The 22158-nt window shown below is 44.1% G+C and overlaps 1 protein-coding gene across 4 annotated transcripts in view; it reads left to right on the plus strand.

Moving 5' to 3' along the window:
- Positions 1-22158, plus strand: part of LOC126236933 (rho guanine nucleotide exchange factor 11-like) — a 550831-nt gene that overhangs the window by 185186 nt on the left and 343487 nt on the right. The gene's annotated exons all lie outside the window — the stretch shown is intronic.

Raw genomic sequence — 22158 nt, forward strand, 5'->3', positions numbered from 1 at the left:
TTTATGCAACATAATTATGAACAGAAGATCGATGCGAACACACGACTGTTTCAGCCATGTTTAAAATCTTGAAGTACAAAAATATATTAGACAACCAAAGAGTAAAACGTAGTTTTAAATCTTATTAGCGTATTAAAAGAATGGGACCAACCAGATCGACGAGGCAGGGTGTGGAGTTCTACGAAACTTGGTGTAAAGCAGAAACTGAACAATACAGTGGATCGACGCAACAAAAGACGGCCTGAAAGAAGTAATAGCACAATTAGATATGCGAGACAGGAGAATATTTAGGCAGACAATTTACGACTGAACGTTGCATGCTCCATGATGGCTCAAAGGTGAATAATAATAATAATAATAATAATAATAATAATAATAATAATAATAATAATAAATTACAGTAAGCATATTATTAAAGATCCCAATACCACAACAGATAAATGCAGACTTTGCAAACAACAAATAGAAACAGTAGATCACATCACAAGCGGATGTACAATACTAGCAAATACAGAATACCCCAGAAGACATGACAATGTAGCAAAAATAATACATCAACAGCTTGCCTTACAACATAAACTTATAAAACAACACGTTCCCACATATAAGTATGCACCACAAAATGTACTGGAGAATGATGAATACAAATTATACTGGAACAGAACCATTATAACAGATAAAACAACACCACATAACAAACCTGACGTCATACTCACCAATAAAAAGAACAACTTAACACAACTAATCGAAATATCCGTACCCAATACAACAAATATACAGAAGAAAACAGGAGAAAAAATTGAAAAATACATCCAATTGGCTGAGGAAGTCAAGGACATGTGGCATCAGGATAAAGTTGACATTATACCAATTATACTATCAACTACAGGAATCATACCACACAATATCCACCAGTACATCAATGCAATACAGCTACATCCAAACTTATATATACAACTACAGAAATCGGTAATTATTGATACATGTTCAATTACCCGAAAGTTCCTAAATGCAATATAACATATACCATACAGTTAAAAGGAAGTGACGCTTGATCAAGGTCCGCGTCACTTTCCATTTTTAACCAGACTTAACGTCTGAGAAAGTAAATAATAATAATAATAATAATAATAATAATAATAATAATAATAATAATAATAGTTTTATCGTCATTTTGCTGTTTTCACATATGTTGATCACAAAATGTAAAGTGCAAGAGATATATGTGATGTGACAAATGTGGATGTAAGAACGCCAGAAATCGGCCAGCTGGAGCATGGAAACTAACAAATACATCTCCAGGATCACACACATGAGTTAATACCGCTGGAAATCGCCACTGATGATGCTTCCGAAATAAAAGAAGCGAAACGCTTATGGCAATAAACAAACTGCCTTCATTTAATTGCATAGACGGTACACACCTCCACGAATGACAGTTCTTTTGTTTAACTGCTAACCACCTATAAATATGCTGAAATTTGGTACATACATGCAAATAAAACGAAAGTTGTATACGGCAATAATACGGTTCAGTCTCTGGGAAGGAAAAAAATTATCTCTTTCGGGTTTCGTCTTTTTGTACAAAACTTTAATTTAATGTGAATAGTCGTATTTTAATGCGTTTGGTAATACCATTCTGTTTTTATTCACAATATGATTCAATGATTGTTAAATACATTTACATGACTACTCTGCATTGCAGAGGTTTCTTCGAATCATCTTCAGACACTGTCGTTCCACACACTAACAACGCGTGGGAAATATCAACACTGAAGTCTTTTTGTACGAGCCGTGATTTTCCTTATTTTTTGTGATCGTCATTTATCCCTCTGTAGGTTGGCGACAATGCAACATGTACACATTCATAGGAGGAAGTTGGTGATCGAAATTTCTTGAAAAGATCACGCCTCAACTAAAAAAAGTTCGTGTTCTGATGATAGTCATCCCAATTCGCTTAGCCTATCGTATCCTTGAAAACACATTTCCCCATTTCGCGATAATACAAAACGAACTGTCCTTCTAATTACTTCGATATCCTCTGTCAATCCTAATTGGTAAAGATCGAATACCGCATAGCAGTGCTAAAACAGAGAACGAACAAGCGCGGTGTAGGCAGGCTCTTTAGTAGACCTTTTCCATCTTCTAAGTGTTCTGCCAATAAAATGTAGCTTTTGTTTCCCTTCCCCACCACATTATCAACGAGTATGTGGTCTTTCAGACTGAAGTTGTTCGTGATTCTAAGGTATTCAGTCGAATTGACAGCCTTGTAAATTTTTGTGGTTTATCGTGTAGTCGTGTGACATTACCACCTAATGGTATAGAATTGAAATAAAAGTATAAAAAAAAGTATTGGGAGTTGCAAGACTTAAGACGTAACGCACTCAGGTACTGGGCAAAAATCTTGAAGTCTGCAGAGACGATTCGAAATTGGTGTCCAGGGAGTTAGGTCCAGATTCTGTAAGTAGGAAGAAAATGAAAGAATGCCAGTCGCTAAGGTCCCTCTGTTAGTGGTGGTAAGAGTTGAGTTGGTGGTCGCTGCGAGCCGCAGCGGCGGATTGTGCCGTGCGGTGATGTGAGCTGTGCGTCAGCGCGCGCCGTGTTCTGAGAAGCGAGCTGAGCTGCCCGGCCGCGTCGTTGCTGCGGCTGGCCAGCGTCAGTCCGTGAGGGCTGGCGACCAGTAACTCAAGTTAGATCCACAATCCGTGTTCGCGATGTGGTAACCATCCACCCAGGCGCGTCTAGCTGGTTGTCTGCAACTCGCCAGGGAAACTGGCTCGCTATAAGAATCCAGCAATTTTGCAATTAATGTAAAATCCACACGCGACCACTATTAGTACTTCAATACCGTAGTAGTGGTGTTAGATACTGCCCCAAGTTAAAGTAGCAAGGTATTTACAAGGGGCGAGCAGACTGGTGATCAGCTGTGTTAGCAAATTAGTGTTAAGCGGTCTGTTACAGTAAAGAATATATTTGCCTACCGAAACCAGTCAGAACGATTAATATTCTTAATTTCATTTCATTACATTACTTCACTATCCCCTAATACTTAACAACATATGCCGTGGACCTAATGAAGACCCTGACGGCCGAAGAAATTAGTGGTAACATACTTACGAGTATTCGTAGCATAAATATTGTTTGTTACTAGATGCCTTGATGACGGATGATCACTAGTTGATGCAACACGATAAATGATCTTCTGTAGTGTGGCGAACAACCTGGATGTACCAGACAGAGAAATACTTGCTCATGATATAAATTTTGTTTCTTATTTGGAAATGAAAGGAGTCTCAGCTAGACATGAGAATATTTTACCGATTTGTGGTCGTCAAGAAGTAGTGTGCCGTGGCTAGATTACTTACATCGATTCATACAGTCCAAATACCTCTCAGAGCGACCACACGTGCAGATAAATAGAAACGCTGTAATCCCAGTCCTCAAATGCTGCATTTGTAGGGGCATAAATGGAACTTCAGCTATAGGCAACACCAGTAGATTGTTAAACTGCGGCGTAAGCACGAGTTCGTGCTTCTCCAGCAGCGAATTATACGAACTTCCGTGATGCAGGTAACATCCTGGGTAGTGTAGTAGCTAAGCGTTGCTAGACTCCTATGAAGGCAACGTCAAAACCCGTGAAAAGCCTATAGAAACAGTTCTGAGATGGAGGGAGGATATGGACGTGCTGTATCGTCGTCGACTGTATCATTCGACGGGGCACCAGCTCAATTTCTTTTCAGAGGAACCATCTGGGAATTGACCTTCAGCGATCTACGAAAACCACAGAAAACGTGAACATGCTTGGCTACACGAGGATCTGAAATGTGTCCGTACGCAATGACTCCAGTGTTTCACGGCTGTGCCAATTCCCCTGGTACTAATACTGCGGAGCAGTGTCTGCGAGTAAAGTGACGTCTTCCAAGTTCGTGCGTTGATCCAGAACTGTCAGTCGTGAATTTGTTAGGCTGGCTACTTGCTAGCGCCTACCGGCGCAATTCAGCAAAGTTCTGCTACTGCAACATTTGCTGCCAGAAATAAGGTCTGTGCACGCATAACTGGATGTGGGAACGGCCATAGGTTAGCTCTGAACTGCATCCCTGGTCGCGTCCCTTACTTGCAAGGACTTCACAACGCACGTCCAAGTTTAATGTTACTTTGAAGAAAATTATAAAAATGCACCAAGTTTTCGGCGCATTGTGTGGACGTTTACACCTCTTGTTCGTATTTGCATAGCCGCTAAGAGCTGTCGTTTATCAGTTCCCGTGAACAGTTAACGATTTGGAAAGTGTGTGTGTGTGTGTGTGTGTGTGTGTGTGTGTGTGTGTGTGTGTGTGTAGCTGGCACGTTTCTGTCTCGAGAGAGTCTGTGGCTCTCAGCTTCCATACTGGGAAAGGCGACGAATCCATCAGCAGTGTGGTCACGTAGTCGAGTGCCGAAGAGTCGTACCGGGGTTGTTCTCCCCATCTTTTGTGTCTCAAAATTCATGTTTTTCGCATTCATATCTAATGCATAATTATGTTACAAAAATCGTCAAGAAGCATCTCGATTGGTGCAGTAAAATACGTCTTCAATGACGCACTTTACCAATCAAATGGCGTTTGGAAGCAAGGAACGAGCCAGCAAGTGTGAAAGTAACGATACAACTTTGACGTCCTCCTTTCATCTAATCGTTCCTGATAGGCGTTCTTGGCGACGACATTTGAGTTAACAAATTGAAGTGCGCTCTAGCGAGATATTTACAAACTAGGGGTGAATTTAATATAGTGGATACACTGTCAGAAACATAAAATATCTTTAAGACTAGAAAAAAATTGACGTTGAACATCGATTAATGACTCATTGAAGCGCAATAGAACTATCCGGAGGAAGGGATTCGAGAGAGGAAGTAATACAAAATGTTGATTCCCCTTAGTTAAAGAAGCGGAACGTAAAAAGGATGTGGAGACTGCTGTGACCCCTTCCGCGCAGCTAGCTCTTTTCAAGAAGTCCGTAAGAGCTGTTTGCAGTAAAAGCCACGCCCTCAAACATCTCATGTTTCGAGCGAACAGACATTTCAGGACGTTCAGAGTAGCTACTACTTGTGTGAAATCAGCACCCCACATCAACATTCCTGATAAAGTTCACTTACTTGTAAGTCGGTTTGAAAAATATCTGAAACGCTTTGCGATAGTTTAAATACTACAACGCGTTAATGAAAAACATTTTTAATCTATGTATTTTGATGGATGTTCGGCGCCAGAGCGTTGATGTACGAACCAAGCCTGCTCAAAGTTTCCATAGGATAAGACTGTGTGTGTGTGTGTGTGTGTGTGTGTGTGTGTGTCGTTCTGCACTTCCCTCCAAAGGCAATCGTATTGCTTATATGTTGCGCCTCCGCTTGGCCCGTCTCCGCACTCACACAATCAGCCGCGGCCACAGAGACTTTTCAACGAGCCCATCGTCTCTCATCGGCCACTATAGAGCTTATGCGCTCCCATTTCCGATGGTCAGCGGATTATTTTTTTGTTCACTTCTCCATTCATTGGGAGAAATGACTAACATGATATAGTTATAGGGTCAGAGTCCCCACAGAAAGATTCAAGTGTTAATTTTTCCCATGTGTTGTTCGATAGTGGAGCTTTAGGCTAACACTGTTTGTCTGCATCCTATGCCGAGCACATGTGATTTCTACAGTAATAACATGCATGTAATAATCACATGTAGATCAACTTTACATACGCAGAGGTAACATTTCCTAGCGGCCCATGTCTACTAGACCTAACGACTATTGTAGTCACATCGGCTAGCGTCTGGCTCGAAACGGGAGGGAGGCAACATTTTCGCTGCTACATCAACTGGCTTTTGAAATGGATGTGAGCAGTCGTCGAACATTTGTCGCGTTCAGAATGTCGTGCATGGAGCTCAGTACTGATCGATTACTGCTTTTGACCTTTACCACTATGGCCTCAATTGTTAAGCCTGTCTTAGAAGACCGGGACGTCGTCGCCTTTCGCGGTTCTCGCTTCTGCAAAAAGAGTTGGTCTACCTCTTCGTTCATCGTTTGCACCTCCTAAGCACTGAATCGTATGATCGTGCGTCGTCGCCATACGCTGCCATCAACTCCACAAAGCGCTCTAACAGTGCTTGTCCTCTTCAAATGCATTACACGAATTAACCCACGATAAGTTTATAAATATGTTGCGACATTTTGTCTAGGCTCTTCTACAGGCAATTCCACATTTTTATTACTCTGTTTAAAGTGTCACGGTTGAATGTCATGATTGGAGATTTTTACAAATCTTAGGTGGATTTTGAGGCATTATAAGCAACTCTGCCTTTGGGGACAATGTTATCGTCCCCCACCCTCGCAACCCTCACCCGTTAGCTCGCGCGCGTCGCGCATACAGAAGAACGCGAGCGCGATTCCTATGCTGACGCTTCGAAATAGCGCTGATGGCCATGCTGTTGAGCGCCTCACGTCCATCAGCACCATTACCATCTTGGCTACCGAGGGAAGGGGCCCAGTGTTTAGCACCCTGGGCTCGCACTAGGTTCAAACCCGCGTCCGGCCATCCTGATCTAAGTTTTCCGTGATTTCCCTAAATCGGTTCCTTTGAAAGGGCCCGGTCGGCTTCCTTCCCCATCCTTCCCTAATCTGATAGGACCAATACCCTCGCTGTTTGATCCCCTTCCCCCAAATCAACCAACCAACGAATCATCTTGGCTCATCTAGCGCGGGCATTTCTATGTAGCATTACTGCAACCATTTACTTGCAAATAAATAGGATTAATTGCGTAACTTAATTTTTCAACATAATTAAAACTTTTGACTACCTTCCGTATATCTCGCTATCATTGTGGATTTTTCGTGTTAGCTGTTCCAGTTGCTCGGTGTACTACACTTCAATTAACTTGAAAAGCCATATGGCAGTGTGAGGACTGCGTTAAATATTTCAGACATCTAGAACATAATATAAATAATATGAGCATTAGAAACAAAGGTAGCTGAATGGGATATTTCCAAGATACGTTAATTAAAAGACTTTATGATGGTGTTGGAAGGTTAATGCCATTATATCCTCATTACGTAGATCAGTTTTCGAAAAACTAAAGATGCGTTACGAAATAGTTGTAAGTTAGCCTCCACACTTCCCCTCTACCCGCTTGTTATTTTTTAAATTGCTTTCAGTAAAGAAGTCACGCAGCTTTACCAACAACTCAAATTACTGCTCCGATATTGAACTCCACATATTTATTAAAAGTGACAGGAAATTACGAAGAACACAGTATTTCCAGCAACACACTAATTGAAGTCTGCTGTGTACCGTTTGACGACTCATACTAGAAACTCTTCGTAGCTCAGCGTAAAATAAATTACACTTAATACATTTAAAGTGTATACTTGCCCTAAACAGTAATAGCGCCTTAAGAAAAAACCAAGCCGATTCTCAGCTCATCCTTCCCCCGTCTGTGTGTTTCCTCCGTCGATGAAGGGACGTTAACCTCCAACCTGCCACACTTTCTTCTTGGTGGTGATAACAAAATGGTGTTTCGGCTGACTCCAGGCATGCATTACAATGTAGAATCGAAAATGTTTCCCGGAACACAAGAGAAACAGATACGTAAGGATCTGAGGAGCACATGGGGTGTACCTATAACTTCGTTCAAGGAAATGTTGCTGAGGTTACTCTCAAACAGTCGTTAGACGTAAATGCATGGCTGCCGTTTGGATGTAATCTTTAATGATATTACGCTAGTCACTCAATGATGAAATAGATGTGGATCGTGAAGGCAACGCATGGTGGGGTGAACTGATACTATTCTGTTAGTTGGCAACCTGGCGACGACTACTTGTCATTAATTCGATTAATGTTTACATAAATATAACTCTAAGGTCTTCGTTACGATGGCGTGTCCGCCAGAAGAAGGTAGATTTGAGGAAAAGCATTCTGTGATGCTATTTTTACTTTCGGAAAGTGTACAATGGTCCAAAATATTCTCTCGGATGAACAAACAATAGGGCGGTAGCTGGGAGTATTTAACGCGTGAGAAGGAAAGTTAAAATAAGGCCGCAGAAGCGTGACCGCTTAACACCACTCAGGGCGCCTGGTGGAAATATGAACCTTGGCGTTACAGGCGTCTATTGATTCACTTGTCGAAGAAGACTTACGTACTATAATTGGAAAAAAGTGCTAAAATTTCCAGTAAATGTTGACACAGTTCATTTTATCATTCAGAGCAAACTGAGCTACTGTAAGATTATGTATGCTCGGTTCTGAGCGAGCTTACCGTTGCTCACAAAGGAAAGATTTCGCTGTTGCACCGAGCTCAAAAGTCGTTGCAATATTACTTATTTCTAGACGGGATTTTAACCGGTGATGAGTCTTGGATACATCATTTTGAACGTAAGTCCAAGCGTCAAAGCAAGCAGTGAAAACCCCGAGTGTCACCACTCTGCAATAAATTCAAAACACAACTGTCGGCTGGTGAATTCTTGTTTACAGCTTTTGGAGTTCGTATGATCCGATTTTCTGTGATATTCTGATATAGTATGTATACTAGAGCATGGTAAGAGAACGAAGTGAAGCCGGCACTGAGCTGGAAATATGCGGTCTGGCAGAGAAAAACTTTCTTCTCATTGAAAACAACGCTCGACCTCATAAAGCACAATTGGCATTGGAAACTGTTTGCAGAGTGGATTGTGGTCTGCCTCACTTCATCCTCAGACAGCTTTTGCCTTGCCGGTTTCGATGTTTTTCTTTGGTCGGATGAAAGGTGGTTTGTCTGGCATAAAGTTAAACAGCAACGCAGATGGAAAGAGAAAGGTACGAAATTGTCATGGAGATGAAGGTAAAGAATTGTCTGCTGGTGTGACAAGACGAATCTTAAGATGCGTCAAGTGCATATAAGTTTGTAGGGATAAGGTGAAAATGGATAAAAATGGTATTAATTCAATGAACCACTTTTGGTGTATAGGTGTTCCTGTTTAATTGTTGAATTACCTCGATAAACCGAAAAATGGTCCTGGCTGCTGTTCACCCTGGTGGGAATAATAGCTGTCAGGGTCATTTAATTTTTCACCGGGATTTTAGTTTTGTCGTTAATAAAGATGATATAGTCACGTTGCTGGTATAGATGTTGCAGAATCAGTTTTCTCAAAATAACTGCGACCGTTTTGATATGTTTAATCAGACTGAACTGGTCGTCCAGCATGAAAATTGTCTTTCCTGATCAATGTTGAAACAATGTGAGGAGGAGCTACTGCCTGAGGTTCAGATAGTGTTGGATAAAAATGGCCGTGTGGGAGGACGACGGTCGGCGCGGCGGGCCCGGCAGGTCGCGTGTTTGGTTAGCGCGGAAAGGCGTGCGTAGCGGCGCGCCCGCGTGAGTCACCGGCAGCGGTGAGCTGGTACACCTCACCTCACCTCGCCGCCCATTCACACCGCTGCCTTGGAGCACTGCCAGCCGCCGCCAGCCGGCCGCGCTCACCTGGCCACGCCGCGCCGCGCCGAAGGCCTCGCTCCCGCGACCTACACCTGAGCGCCCACACTGAGGCGCGCGTACGTACTGGACGCAGTTCAGCCAGACATCCGTACTCTCAAAATTCTGAGTGTATCCATTCCGTTTTTTAAATCTGCATGCGTGCTGTAACGACCCTTTCCGGACCGCTACGCGTCACGATGGGCGAGGGAAATGGTTGGACGGAGGGGGGAGGGAGAGCAGGTTCACGTCGTGGCTTGCAGTTCAACAGTGGTAGTGTAGTACTGACATGTTTATTCAAGCAGCTTTATACAGCGCTCCGGCCGGTCTCAGGGTCACGAGCGGGCGAAGAAAGGGCGCGAGACGCCTAGACCCTACATGTTTCGCCAGCTACATACTCCCGCACGGACTCATTGTCCCGTGATTGGGTACGTTAGTCGACACTAGATGTCCTGATGCCGAGCAGCAGTGCTCCAGTAACCCAACAACGCCCCTCTGCCACCAGCAGACCAGGACAGTGGCCGATTACTTGTAGGTGGCTAGAAGGTCGAGTGGGCGAGCGTCCACCAGCCGGATCGTCCGTCCACAGAAATGGCTCAGAGGGCAGATGCTGGCCGGACACCAGCTGCCCGCATAGGCAAAGTTCCGCAGCCGCCACGCCACAGGTATGGCGTGCCTCGTGCTGGAACTCGACTAGTTCATCAGTGGACAGGTAACCAGCCGATCACCACCAACCAGTGTTAGCTGTGGTTTCTCTGAAACTCAAAAGTCAGTCATTCTCTCCAGTTCAAGACGCAGACCGAATGGCGGCACGACTGAATGCCTTGAGCCCATAAACTCAGTTATTTATACCCTCATTGCTACGCTTCTGACCTAATCTTCTGACAGAGGGAGGGGGGGGGGGGAATGGCGGGGGAGGCGGCAGCGACTCGGTTTACCATGGACAAGTACTGTCCTGCCAACTCCTTTTATCTCGTTCTGCCCAGAGCACGTGTTGCTATGCCCCTTTAAATTTTCTCAGAGTTACGGAATGTTACCTCACTTCTGGTCATACTGGGGTGGGGCGTTAGCAGTTCTAGGCGCCTCGGACATGACCGGTGCTGTAAACCCTTTGTGCCCTGAGTGTTTTGACGTAATGTCAATAATACTGCCGAGCAGCTTATATGATAAACACATCGGACGCACTGGTCTCTATTGTCTGGCCGCTTCTGAAAAAATCTTTAAAAAATTCATAGTTTACGCACCTAAGTTTTTCGGGGCGCAGTAATACCTCCAGAACTCATTGTGCTGGCCACTGCTGGGAGAAAGCGCCCGACTGGTATGCGGTAGTCAGATGGATTCGCATTTTCACTTAAATTCTACAAGAATTCACTCACCCCTTTAAAAAACATAAATACCATTCTCAATACTGCGTGACTGAATTGTTTCATGCAAGGGAGGTAAATATGTAAAGCATCACACCTTTCTACCGTACTGAAACTGTTGGAGTAGTAACGGTCAAATTTTTCATTTTTGTGGACTTGCATTGGTAGTTGCAGGGTAATGCGGACAGCTTAAAAAGACAACACAAGGCAGACGATGAAGTCGACTGCTAGAGGAATATTTTTCGACTGTCAAATGAACAGGCTGTACACAACCGCGGGGCAGAAGGCGGCGGGAGGAAGGACTCTTACCCCACGTCAGCTCTCGCAGGCAATCTTCTTAGGTGTTTTGTACACACTATGCTGTTGGGTACTTTGTACCACTGTTAATGATCCCCTTTCGCGTTCAACTCTCGGTTGACCAAGGGAGAAAAGACTTCTGTGGCTGTATCCGCCCTAACCTCCCATTTATATTTTGTCAATAACGGTTTTCGAAAAGGTCGTCACTCCCTTCCATGAACCGAACCGTAGCAATAACAATTCTAGATGCACTCCTCTCAGTTGCTATCATTAATCTATGGAGGGTCATTCACCGTCCCTGCAACTGACCTTTCGTACTCTCCCATCGTGACTGATTGGTTCAAATGGCTCTGAGCACTATGGGACTCAACTGCTGAGGTCATTAGTCCCCTAGAACTTAGAACTAGTTAAACCTAACTAACCTAAGGACATCACAAACATCCATGCCCGAGGCAGGATTCGAACCTGCGACCGTAGCGGTCTTGCGGTTCCAGACTGCAGCGCCTTTAACCGCACGGCCACTTCGGCCGGCCGTGACTGATTGTCTAGTTGGAGTGCATGAAGCGCGTACACGAGAGACCATCGCCAGCAGCACTTGACGATGACTAGGCAATAGACGAAATGCAGATCATAAGTTTGGAACCGTGTATGAGATAGGACATCTAGAAACATGTGTTGGAGAATCACTGCAAGGTGGTCACAGTCGTATCTTTGTTCCCCGTCTGTTGACGAAGGGGGAAGGGGGCTGAGAGGAAAAACCCAGCTGTCGTTATGTTGGTAAACATTCGTTAATGAATGAAACACGTGTTATTACGAGCCTGCTCTTTCTTAGAATATTTGATAGTGTCCTTTTGTCTTTTTATAGAAGCACATCCTCTGCCTGTTCACAGAAAGAATAATCTGTAGTGATCACCCTTCGTAGAAGTTCATCATGTTTTGTGCTCCAGTTAATGAGTGTCTCTTTGTAAGGACTTAAAATTCGTATTGATCCCCGCTTGTGCAGTGTTGTACCACTTTAATGAAGCCCAGGAAGAATCTACATAATCCACTAATCCCTTAAATTCGGTTGACAGACAGTGTCCAATTACTGATAGATTTGAAGCCGCTTTCCGCTCTGTCGTATCAAAGTTCTGGGGGCGGATATTCAATGGAGCGTATACACGATAATCAGCGACGGCATAACATAGTGATGTTTTCGTCTGCCATCAGTTACGCCCACCATGGCAGCTTCGGGACCTACGATCAGGGAGTTGCGTCACACACTGTGTGTTCGGCCGCACTGACGTGGATAAATACAACCAGGAATGGCAAACGACTGCAGTGAGTAGGCACATATTACAGAAAGTGTTACCTTCATTCATGTATCTGTTAATTGGTAGGATAATAAAAAGGTGACTTGGACATCAGCACCGTGCTGCAGGTGCGCGATGTTCGACGTGGGTGCGATTCGGTCGGGCCCAAGGCCGCACCAGCCGGTAGGCTGCCGCGTGTGAAGGCCGTTTAGAGCTGTCCTGCTGACAACCTCTGCGTCTTCGTAACGCTCTTGTACGTAGTGAATGATACCACGAATGTCACTCCGCTTTTTTAAGATCTTCTCCCTCCCCCCCCTCTCTCTATCCCCCTCCCCCCTTCCCTCCCTCTCCCAACCCTCAGTTAAGAAAGGCCATAATGTAGAAATATATCGAGATGCGGAAGTCGCAAAGTTATAGCGGACTATATGGGAATTTCCTGACGTTCGGAAGTAATTTTTATCGTTAATAGTCGCCTAGTTTCGACATTTATTTTTTATTATTCGAACTATATACTTCTCCTATACTTCTTCTCCTATACTTCTCCTATGAAAGAAGCTTTTAAGACAAATTCAGCGACTTAACATGTGCGGGACTCGATCAAGTAGTATGAAGATAACAGCTCCGCAAACCACTGTCACTGTCCCGCCGTCAGAACAACATGTTCCACAAATGCCTGCCCCAGTATACCAAATATAAGCAAACACGTAAGTCAGGTATAGTTTTTATGTTTACCTGTGCGATTGAAGCCCATCAGTCTGTATTCTATTTATGTGACAATCAGAGAGCTTACGAGAAAGTCGATGGAGACATTCACAGCGTGCACGGCAGTCGAAAAAGTAAATATCGCTTAAGGCGAAACTTTGCCAAACAGTTAGAGAAGCGGTGCAGTTGTGTCCTGTGAAGAATATCCAGATAGTGCCAACCACTGACGATATGTTTTGGGCAATACGGCAAGGAAAAGGAGAGCAACTGATATAACCGTAAGCTAACATTGTAGCAGCAGTAACACACAATGCAAATGGCACTAAAAGGCATCTTGGAAGCACGAGAGGGATGAATCAAACAAGTATTCTGCGAACACTACATTCCATCGCTTTTAATCCCCTTCACATGTCGCTGCATCTACAGCTTCACGGCAATGACTTGCGAAATTGGTTACAGTTCTCCGATTGTTACCTATGAAAAGTGATGCGGCATATCGATGCAAAAAGCATCGTTCACAAACTATGGGAAAGGAAATCTCGCAGTATGCACTAATCGTCTGTGGAAAATCAACGCCAACTGAAAGAAGTGAATAAAAAGGACGCTCTAGTCATGTCAACGTTTGATGCGTTTTCTTTTCCAAGACCCGCCTCGTTGATTTGTTGCAGAAACTTACAACATATTCTGAGCTTAAACATAATGAAGCAGAGAATAACCACCTCATTGCCAACCAGCATGGATTCAGAGAACATCGTGTGAAACCTAAATCTCACTTTTCCCTCATAACATACCGAAAGCTTTGGATCAAGACAGTCAGGTAGACGCAGTATTATTTCTTTATTTCCGAAAAGCGTTTGCCTCAGTAACAAATTAACGCTTATTGTCAAAAGTACAAGCATATGGGGTATTGAGTGAAATTTGTGACTGGTTTGAAGACTTTTTTGTAGGGAGGCCACATAATGTTATCTTGGATGAGGAGTCATTCTCAGATGTAGAAGCATCTTCGGGTGTTCCCCGGGAAGTGTATTGGGACCTTTGTTGTTCATGTTGTATATTAATGACGTTGCAGACAGTGTTAATTGTAAAATTGCGCTTTTTGTAGATGATGCAATTATCTGTTATGAAGTACTATCGGAGAGAAGCTGCATAAATAGTCAGATCATAAGACTGTAACATGGAGTAGAGATTGGCAACTTGCTCTAATGTTCAGAAATCTAAAATTGTGCACTTCATAAAACGAAAAACTTAGTTATCTTATAAGCATAATATCAAAAAACAACGCTGGAAACGGCCAACTCGTACAAATACCTATGTGTAACCCTCCGTTGGGATATGGTGTGGATTGATCATACAGGCTTAGTTGTGAGTAAAGCAGGTAGTAGACTCGGGTTTATTTGTACAATAGTGGGAAGTGCAGTCTGTCTACAAAGGGGATGGCTTACAAATCACTCCTGCGAATGGTTCTAGAATATTGCTAAAGTGTATGGAATCCGTACCAAATAGGACTAACAGGGGATATTGAACGTATACAGAGGAGGGCAGCACGAATTGTCACAGGTTTGTTTGATCCGCGAGAGAGTCACAGAAATACTGAAGGAACTGAACTGGAAGACTCCTGAACGTAGACGTAAACTATCCCAAGAAAGTCTCTTAACAACGTTTCAAGAACCGTCTTTAATTGATGACACTAGGAGTACACTAGAGCCTCCTGCGTATCGCTCACATAGGGATCATGAGGATAAGAGTAGAATAATTACTGCACGCACAGAACCATTCAAACAGTCGTAGATGGAGATTGGTCTCTGTTTTATTTATGGGAATGTAAATACACTCGAGTACCTTGAATTCCTAAGGTACGATGCCGCCGCAGTTGTTGGAAGACATCTGACTGGACATAAGGCAGTCAGTGGGGTACAAACATAACGAATATCACTACCATTCTGCACACGTAATGATAGACGCCATTAATAGAACATTTGGAGGGCATTAGAAAGTTCGTTCAGGAAACGCAAAATTGTCTGCATACTCACTAAAGTTAACACTTCTATATTTTTATCTGTGGTGAAAAATAAAACATAGAGGTCTGCTAGGAAACACTGACGACTACCGAAAGCCTTATAACATCGGCCTCTGCTACCATTAACTCTAGATGAAACTCAACGGGCAGTATTGTTTCTCCAGAATTATCTAAGTAGTATTTGATCAAATCGCATACATGATACGTCGTCGAATTATCTTACAAGCTTGTTTCAAATGCCACAGAAAATCGTATATAGTTCTGTTTTAAAAAATCAATGTCGTAATTTGGTGAATATAAGCTATAAAAATTTCTTGGGAACGACAGTAAATTTGCCATATCCTCTGCCAAAGCCTGGCGAATACCTCATCTTTATATATTTGTTCATTCTGGATATTTTAGACCGGTCTGTGCCCGCTGCTTCGCCATGCGTGCGCATATATACACCACTTTCATCGTGAATGGTGGACTCCTCGTAAGGGTTCTTCCATTGGGATCTCCTTTTCCTAAAAATTATTTTATGCGGCTTTTAGTACAAATGTCGGTAAGATGTGCATTCGAAACAATCGTTTCCACTTAAGACAATATATTAATCTCAGTCTAACAGGAAACACACAAATGAAAGAAAGGCGAACCTTTTTCAGATACTTAAACGTTTTTTGGCAGTTGTTCACACTTGAGGATATGAAATGTAATGTGATGCAGTACTCCTCGTTGCGGATCCAAAATAGTGAAGATCCTCATTAGAATTACCCATCAGAAGTACCATATTGGATAGTTACATCCAGCGCCCTCTTGAGTCATCACTAATTGCAGTCGAATCTGTTTTTATATGAAGCAAAAGGGATCGAGCTCGTACTGAACACCACTAACGTTTATTACATACAGCATACTTGCTAGGTAAATGGGCGTTGTAATATATTATTGAGAAAGGGCCATTAAAATGGCATAAAATGTAAGCATTAACAAGAAACCTCTGCGCGAACTATTCGCAGAATCTTCGTACATGAATTTTGGAAGCAGTATCTGACTTCTGTATGTTCGCTGCAAACCAAGTCTGCGTACTTGTTTGTGGAGCCTTTGAGTTACGTAAAGACACCGACCAGTCTGAAACTTCAATGTTAAGCACTATGGGTAACATTTATTCAATTTAGGGCATCAAGGAAACAACTTTGTACCAACAGCAGACCTATGAGACAGTTCTTTCGTTCATTGTCATTGAGATTGGACAGTCGGAGATCAAATGAGCAGTTGCACTTTTTAGCAAATGGCTGTCGTGACTAGACACACAACACTCGTCCTTCAGTTCTTCACTTCTGAGTGGAGTGCCGAAGTGCTAGGACCCTGACTCGCAGTCGGGACGACAGCAGTTCAAATCTCCGTGCGACCATGCGTATTCAGTTTTTCATAGTTTCCCTAAATCTACTGGGCTACTGCTGAAATGGTTCATTTTGAAAAGTACCAGGCTGATTTCCTCCCTCTATCGGATCTTGCACTTTGTCGCTAATGACATCGTTATTGTTAGGGCGTTGAACCTTATTTTTTTGTTTCTTCCACCACTCTAAGGGAGTAGGATTGTTTGCTGTGGTTATTTGAGTGGAAGAACTAGGCGTGAGAACTCTATCACTCATTTGTAAATTAAACGTTAAACTAGACGGTGCTATGGCCAAGAAGTTGCCCCCGTTTGACTGAAAAACGTGCTACATAAATAGGCAAACACATCTTGGAGAGTTACCGACTGGTTCTCACTTTTCACCTTTTATCACTAGCAGTACGATCTTGCAAAGATTGTACACAGAGTTTTTATTTTATATGTATGCACAGAATTCCGGTGGTGGCGGGATGCCGGTTCTCGCTTTATGCCTGCCGCGTGTCATACCTCTGTTCACGATATCTAGGCAATTCTTTCAAAACGAGGCATACTGAAAACAGCCTCACTATGCGTTTACTCACTTGTAAAGAATCACCCTGTTTAAAAGTAAAAGTAGAATTCATAAATATATGTAACACTGGGAACAACTATAGCTTCCACCATCCACTACTTAACACTCCCAATACCAAGACCGTGGGGGGGGGGGGGGGGGGGGGGAGTGTATCGTTTATATCCGCTTTTGAAATATATTGTAATCAAGTCAGTTCCGTCGTATTTTAATTTTTTTAAAAAATATACTTTTTTTTAATGAATTCGTGTGCCAGATTCCATGTATGTTTCAAATTTTTCAGGTAAACGTACCCGAAAAATACAAGGTTCAGTAGTAGATGACACTTTCTCAATGACGTCGTATTTAGTATTTCCAGGTTCAGCGCCTTACGTACACATCAGAATCTATTTAAATAGTATTTTGAGGGCAAAAGTTAACAACACTGAACGAAATTGGCATTTTTCTGTGATGGTCATAAAGTCGGTAGTACACGTTATTGAAAGTGAATTCATAGTGCTAAGTGTGTGCTAAAAGATATAATCAGGTTCTAGATCCTACTTACACATCAGTACCTTTTTTTTTAAAAAAGTATATTGCTAATATAATTTAACACCAAATAACGAATTAGGTTTTTATTTTTTGGGGGACATAAACTACCCCAGCCTGTTGGTAATTTGCGTTATGGAAAATGCCTTGGTATTGCTACTGTAAACTTACCCTGGCACAGAAGGACGCAATTAAAATGCAGCCATGAAATACGTTTGAGCACCTGCATTGTGAATTACGTGAATTAAAATAGGTGGCACGTAGCGAAAGTTTCTAACAGAATTGACGACTCCTGCTCCATCGATGAATTGAAGGGGTCGATGGCGGAAAGTAAAAACCTGCTAGGGGGATTTGTTAGTTTCACGTGTTGGGTTAAATTGAAATAAAAAATAATTAAATACAGTAAGGCATAGCGCACAGTGTTTGTATTGTATTGCACGTTACCGGATACCTAGAAACGACGAAGAGGCTCCGTCCCCGCCGTAGCCGCAGTGGTCCACAACCCCACGACGACTACCGCAGTCCACTTCACCACTCCGCCGACCCACACCGAACTCTGTGTTATTGTGCGGTTCGGCTCCCGGTGGACCCCTCCCCAGGGAACGTCTCACACCAGACGAGTGTAACACCCCCCCCCCCCCCCCACCCCTATGTTTGCGTGGTAGAGTACTGGTGATGTACGCGTACGTGGAGAACTAGTTTGCGCAGCAATCGCCGACATAGTGTAGCTGAGGAGGAATAAGAGGAACCAGCCCGCATTCGCCGAGGCAGATGGAAAACCGCCTAAAAACCATCCACATACTGGACGGCTCACCGAACCTCGACACAAGTCCACCGGGTGGATGCGTGCCGGGGACCAGGCCGGAAAGCCATGTGTTACACCGATGGGCTAACCGGGCTGGCTCAGCGCTTGATAGCGTTACGTACATAGACAAAAAAAGAAGCGCGACAGCAAAAATAATGAATTTAGAGCAATGAAATTTCGGGAATACAATTCTCTAGGTAACATATCTAAGTGATTAACATGGCAAGATCACGGATTAATGTAAGCTCGAGATGAGCTATTGAAAACTTCAGTACTGGTACATTGATATGTAAAACCGCCACAGTGTTAAATGCAAGCATGGAAATGTGCATGCATTGTGTTGTACAGGTGCCGGATGTCACTTTGTGGGACGGAGTTCCATGCCTGTTGCCCTGGGTCGGTCCCTAAGGGACGGCTAGTGCTGTTCTCGTCTGTTGTCCCATATGTGCTTGAATGGAGATAGATCTGATGGTCGAGCACCCCAAGGCAACATGTCGACAGTGTACACCATATTGGGACTCAACAGAGGTATGTGGTCTGAATGTTAGCACAACAGGTAGAGTCCCCAGAATGACTTTCAGATTGCAGTGAGGGTGCGTGGGATAACAACGAGAGTGCTCCTGCTGCCATACAAAATCGGATCCCAGACCGTAAATCCAGGTGTAGGTCAAGTGTGTCTAGCTTGCAGACAGGTTGGTTGCAGGCCCTCAGCTGGCAGAACCAGCTTCCATCAGAAACACAACAGACGTCTACCCTGTCCTCCAATGAGCTGTCGCTTGACACCACCGAAGTCGCAAATAGCGACGGTTTGGGGTAAGTGGAATGTGCGCTTGTGGCTCGGAGATGTCACTGTAGTAAACGATTTGTAACAGTTCATTGTCGCTGTGGTGCCAACTGCCGCTCAAATGGCTGCTGCAGATACAGTACGATGCGCCAGAGCCCGCTGTTCTTGTGACCGTACTTTCCCATGCCAGCAATCATCTACAGCGGCTACATTCCTGCCAAATCTGTCTGGATCATCGAAGGAGGAACATAAAGCTCCTGGTAGCCCTATTAAACGATCTTGTTCAAACTCAGAGAAGTGCTGAAATAGTGGCTTCCTCGACGCCTTAAGACATTCTTGACGAACATCAACTCACCACGTCCAAAGGTAATTAACGCTCACTACCATTACAGCGTGTATTTAAAGCAAACTGGATTTGCATCCTTATAATGTCTTTGGCTCTGAGCACTATGGGACTCAACTGCTGTGGTCATCAGTCCCCTAGAACTTAGAACTACTTAAACCTAACTAACCTAAGGACATCACACACATCCATGCCCGAGGCAGGATTCGAAGCTGCGACCGTAGCAGTCGCACGGTTCCGGACTGCGCGCCTAGAACCGCGAGACCACCGCGACCGGCTATAATGTCTTTACTAGCGCCACTCTTATGATATTGGCGAAAAATGTGAACGGACATCAATTTTCAGATGTAGGAACAAGCTTACTGACTTCTCGTTTATGTCGCAAATGTCGTTGTTGATGCTTTTTTTTTTTTTTTTTTTTGTCAGTGTTCTGAGTTACTTACTTGTCGACAGTAAGTGGTGGTTGGAAAAACACAACAGTAGTGTTTTCAGAGACACGCTGTTACGAAGTTGAAGGTTAGCACTGTCTCCTACCGACGCCTTCAGTTTCTGAGTCGAAATTCTATTTGTGTGGTTACGTTACAAGTCTGGAATTTTGTTGGAGATCGACTGACACTAGAAACTAAGGTAGACAGTGTGATCAAAAGTATCCGGACACCCCCCAAAACTTAAGTTTTCCGTATTAGGTGCATTGTTCTGCCACCTAACACCAGATACTCCGTATCAGCGACCTCAGTAGTCGTTAGACATCGTAAGAGAGCAGAATAGGGCGCTCCGCTAGGACATCGAACGTGGTCAGATGATTTGGTGTAACTCGTGTCATACGTCTGTACGCGACATTTCCACACTCCTAAACATCCCTAGGTCCACTGTTTCCGATTTGGTAGTGAAGTGGAAACGTGAAGCGACACGTACAGCACAAAAGCGTACAGGCCGACCTCTCTGTTGACTGACACACACCGCCGACAGTTTAAGAAGGTCGTAATGTGTAATAGGCAGACATCCATCCAGACCATCACACAGGAATACGAAACTGCATGACCCACTGCGAGTACTATGACAGTTATGCGGGAAGTGAGAAAACGGATTTCATGATTGAGCGGGTGCTCATACGCCACACATCATTCCGGTAAATGCCAAATGACGCCTCATTTGGTGTAAGGAGCGTAAGCATTGGACGATTGAACAGTGGGAAAACGTTGTGTGGTGTGACGAATCACGGTACACAATGTGGCGATCCGATGTCTGGATGTGGGTATCGCAGATGACCGGTGAACGTCATCTGTTAGCGTGTGTAGTGCCAACAGTAAAATTCGGAGGCGGTGATGTTATGGTGTGGTCGTGTTTTTCATGGAGGGCGCTTGAACCCCTTCGTTTTGCGAGGCACTAGCACAGCACAGGCGTACATTGCTGTTTTAGTCCCCTACTTGCTTCCCACTGTTGAGCAATTGGCGGATGGGGATTGCATCTTTCAACACGATCGAGCATCTGATCATAATGCACGGCCTGTGGCGCAGTGGTCACACAACAGCAACATTCTGTAATGGACTGGCCTGCACAGAGTCCTGACTGTATCCTGCAGAACACATTTGGGATGTTTTGCAACGCCGACTTGGTGTCAGGCTTCATCAACTGCTGCACTCCGTGAAGAATGGGCTGCCATTCCTCAAAAAAACTTCCAGCACGTGACTGAACATATGCCTGCGAGAGTGCAAGCTGTCAGGAAGGCTAAGAGTGGGCCAAGACCATGTTGAATTGCAGCATTACCGATGGAGGGCGCCACGAACGTCATTTTCAGCCAGGTGTCCGGGAACTTTTGATCACGTTGTGTACGTAAGCTGACAGCATGCGCCGTGTTTTCACAGAGGAAGTGTTACCTTAGTTGCAAACATTGACACTTTCACGTCTTGGTGCCAAGTCGCGAGTGTGATCCGCGGAATGTGTTACGCAACAGGACTGGACTGCAGGACATAGGCAGCCATGTGGCGCTGTCACTTACGTAGCTGCCTAAGCTTCCCCCGGCACGCGCAGATCCGGGCGGAGCAGCAGCGGGAGGAGGACGAGGCTTTAAAACGCGCTGGTTACTGCAGCGGGGGTCCGCTGACGCCACGGGCTATTTATAAAGGCGGGCAGGCCAGTGTCCGGCGGGCAGCCGCGCGCCGCTTCGCAGGCGGCAGCGTGCTCCGCTGTCCCCTGCTGAATGGCTGCGCTCTATGGCCATGATGGACCCGTAATCGAGTAACTAACGCTCCACAGCCAGCTCATCTGCAGGTAACTCCTTCAATAGAAAATCCTGCGAACAGTGCCAAGTTCAAGGCTGCTCCTCATCCACGTTTTTAGCCGTCGCTTTAGTTACGTTGCGAAAGTTCGTGACATAGAACCTGTCTATTTAATAGCAAACTGGTCCCAATTCTTGTTTAGTTCTCTGTAAAGTGTGGTTCATTTGGAGGCTTTGCAAATGCTGGCTTTCAATATTTGTTTTTATGCAAGTTGCACGGGAAAACTAGAATTAACGACGCAATTGGCGCTTTGCTGACAGTTGGTAATACATCACTGATTTAATTTCAACTCTAATTAGTATATGCGGCGTGGTATTCAAAGAGAATATCAATATTACGATTATTGCC

This window comes from Schistocerca nitens, chromosome 2 (genome assembly GCF_023898315.1).
Source record: "Schistocerca nitens isolate TAMUIC-IGC-003100 chromosome 2, iqSchNite1.1, whole genome shotgun sequence".
Classification (NCBI taxonomy): Eukaryota; Metazoa; Arthropoda; class Insecta; order Orthoptera; family Acrididae; genus Schistocerca; species Schistocerca nitens.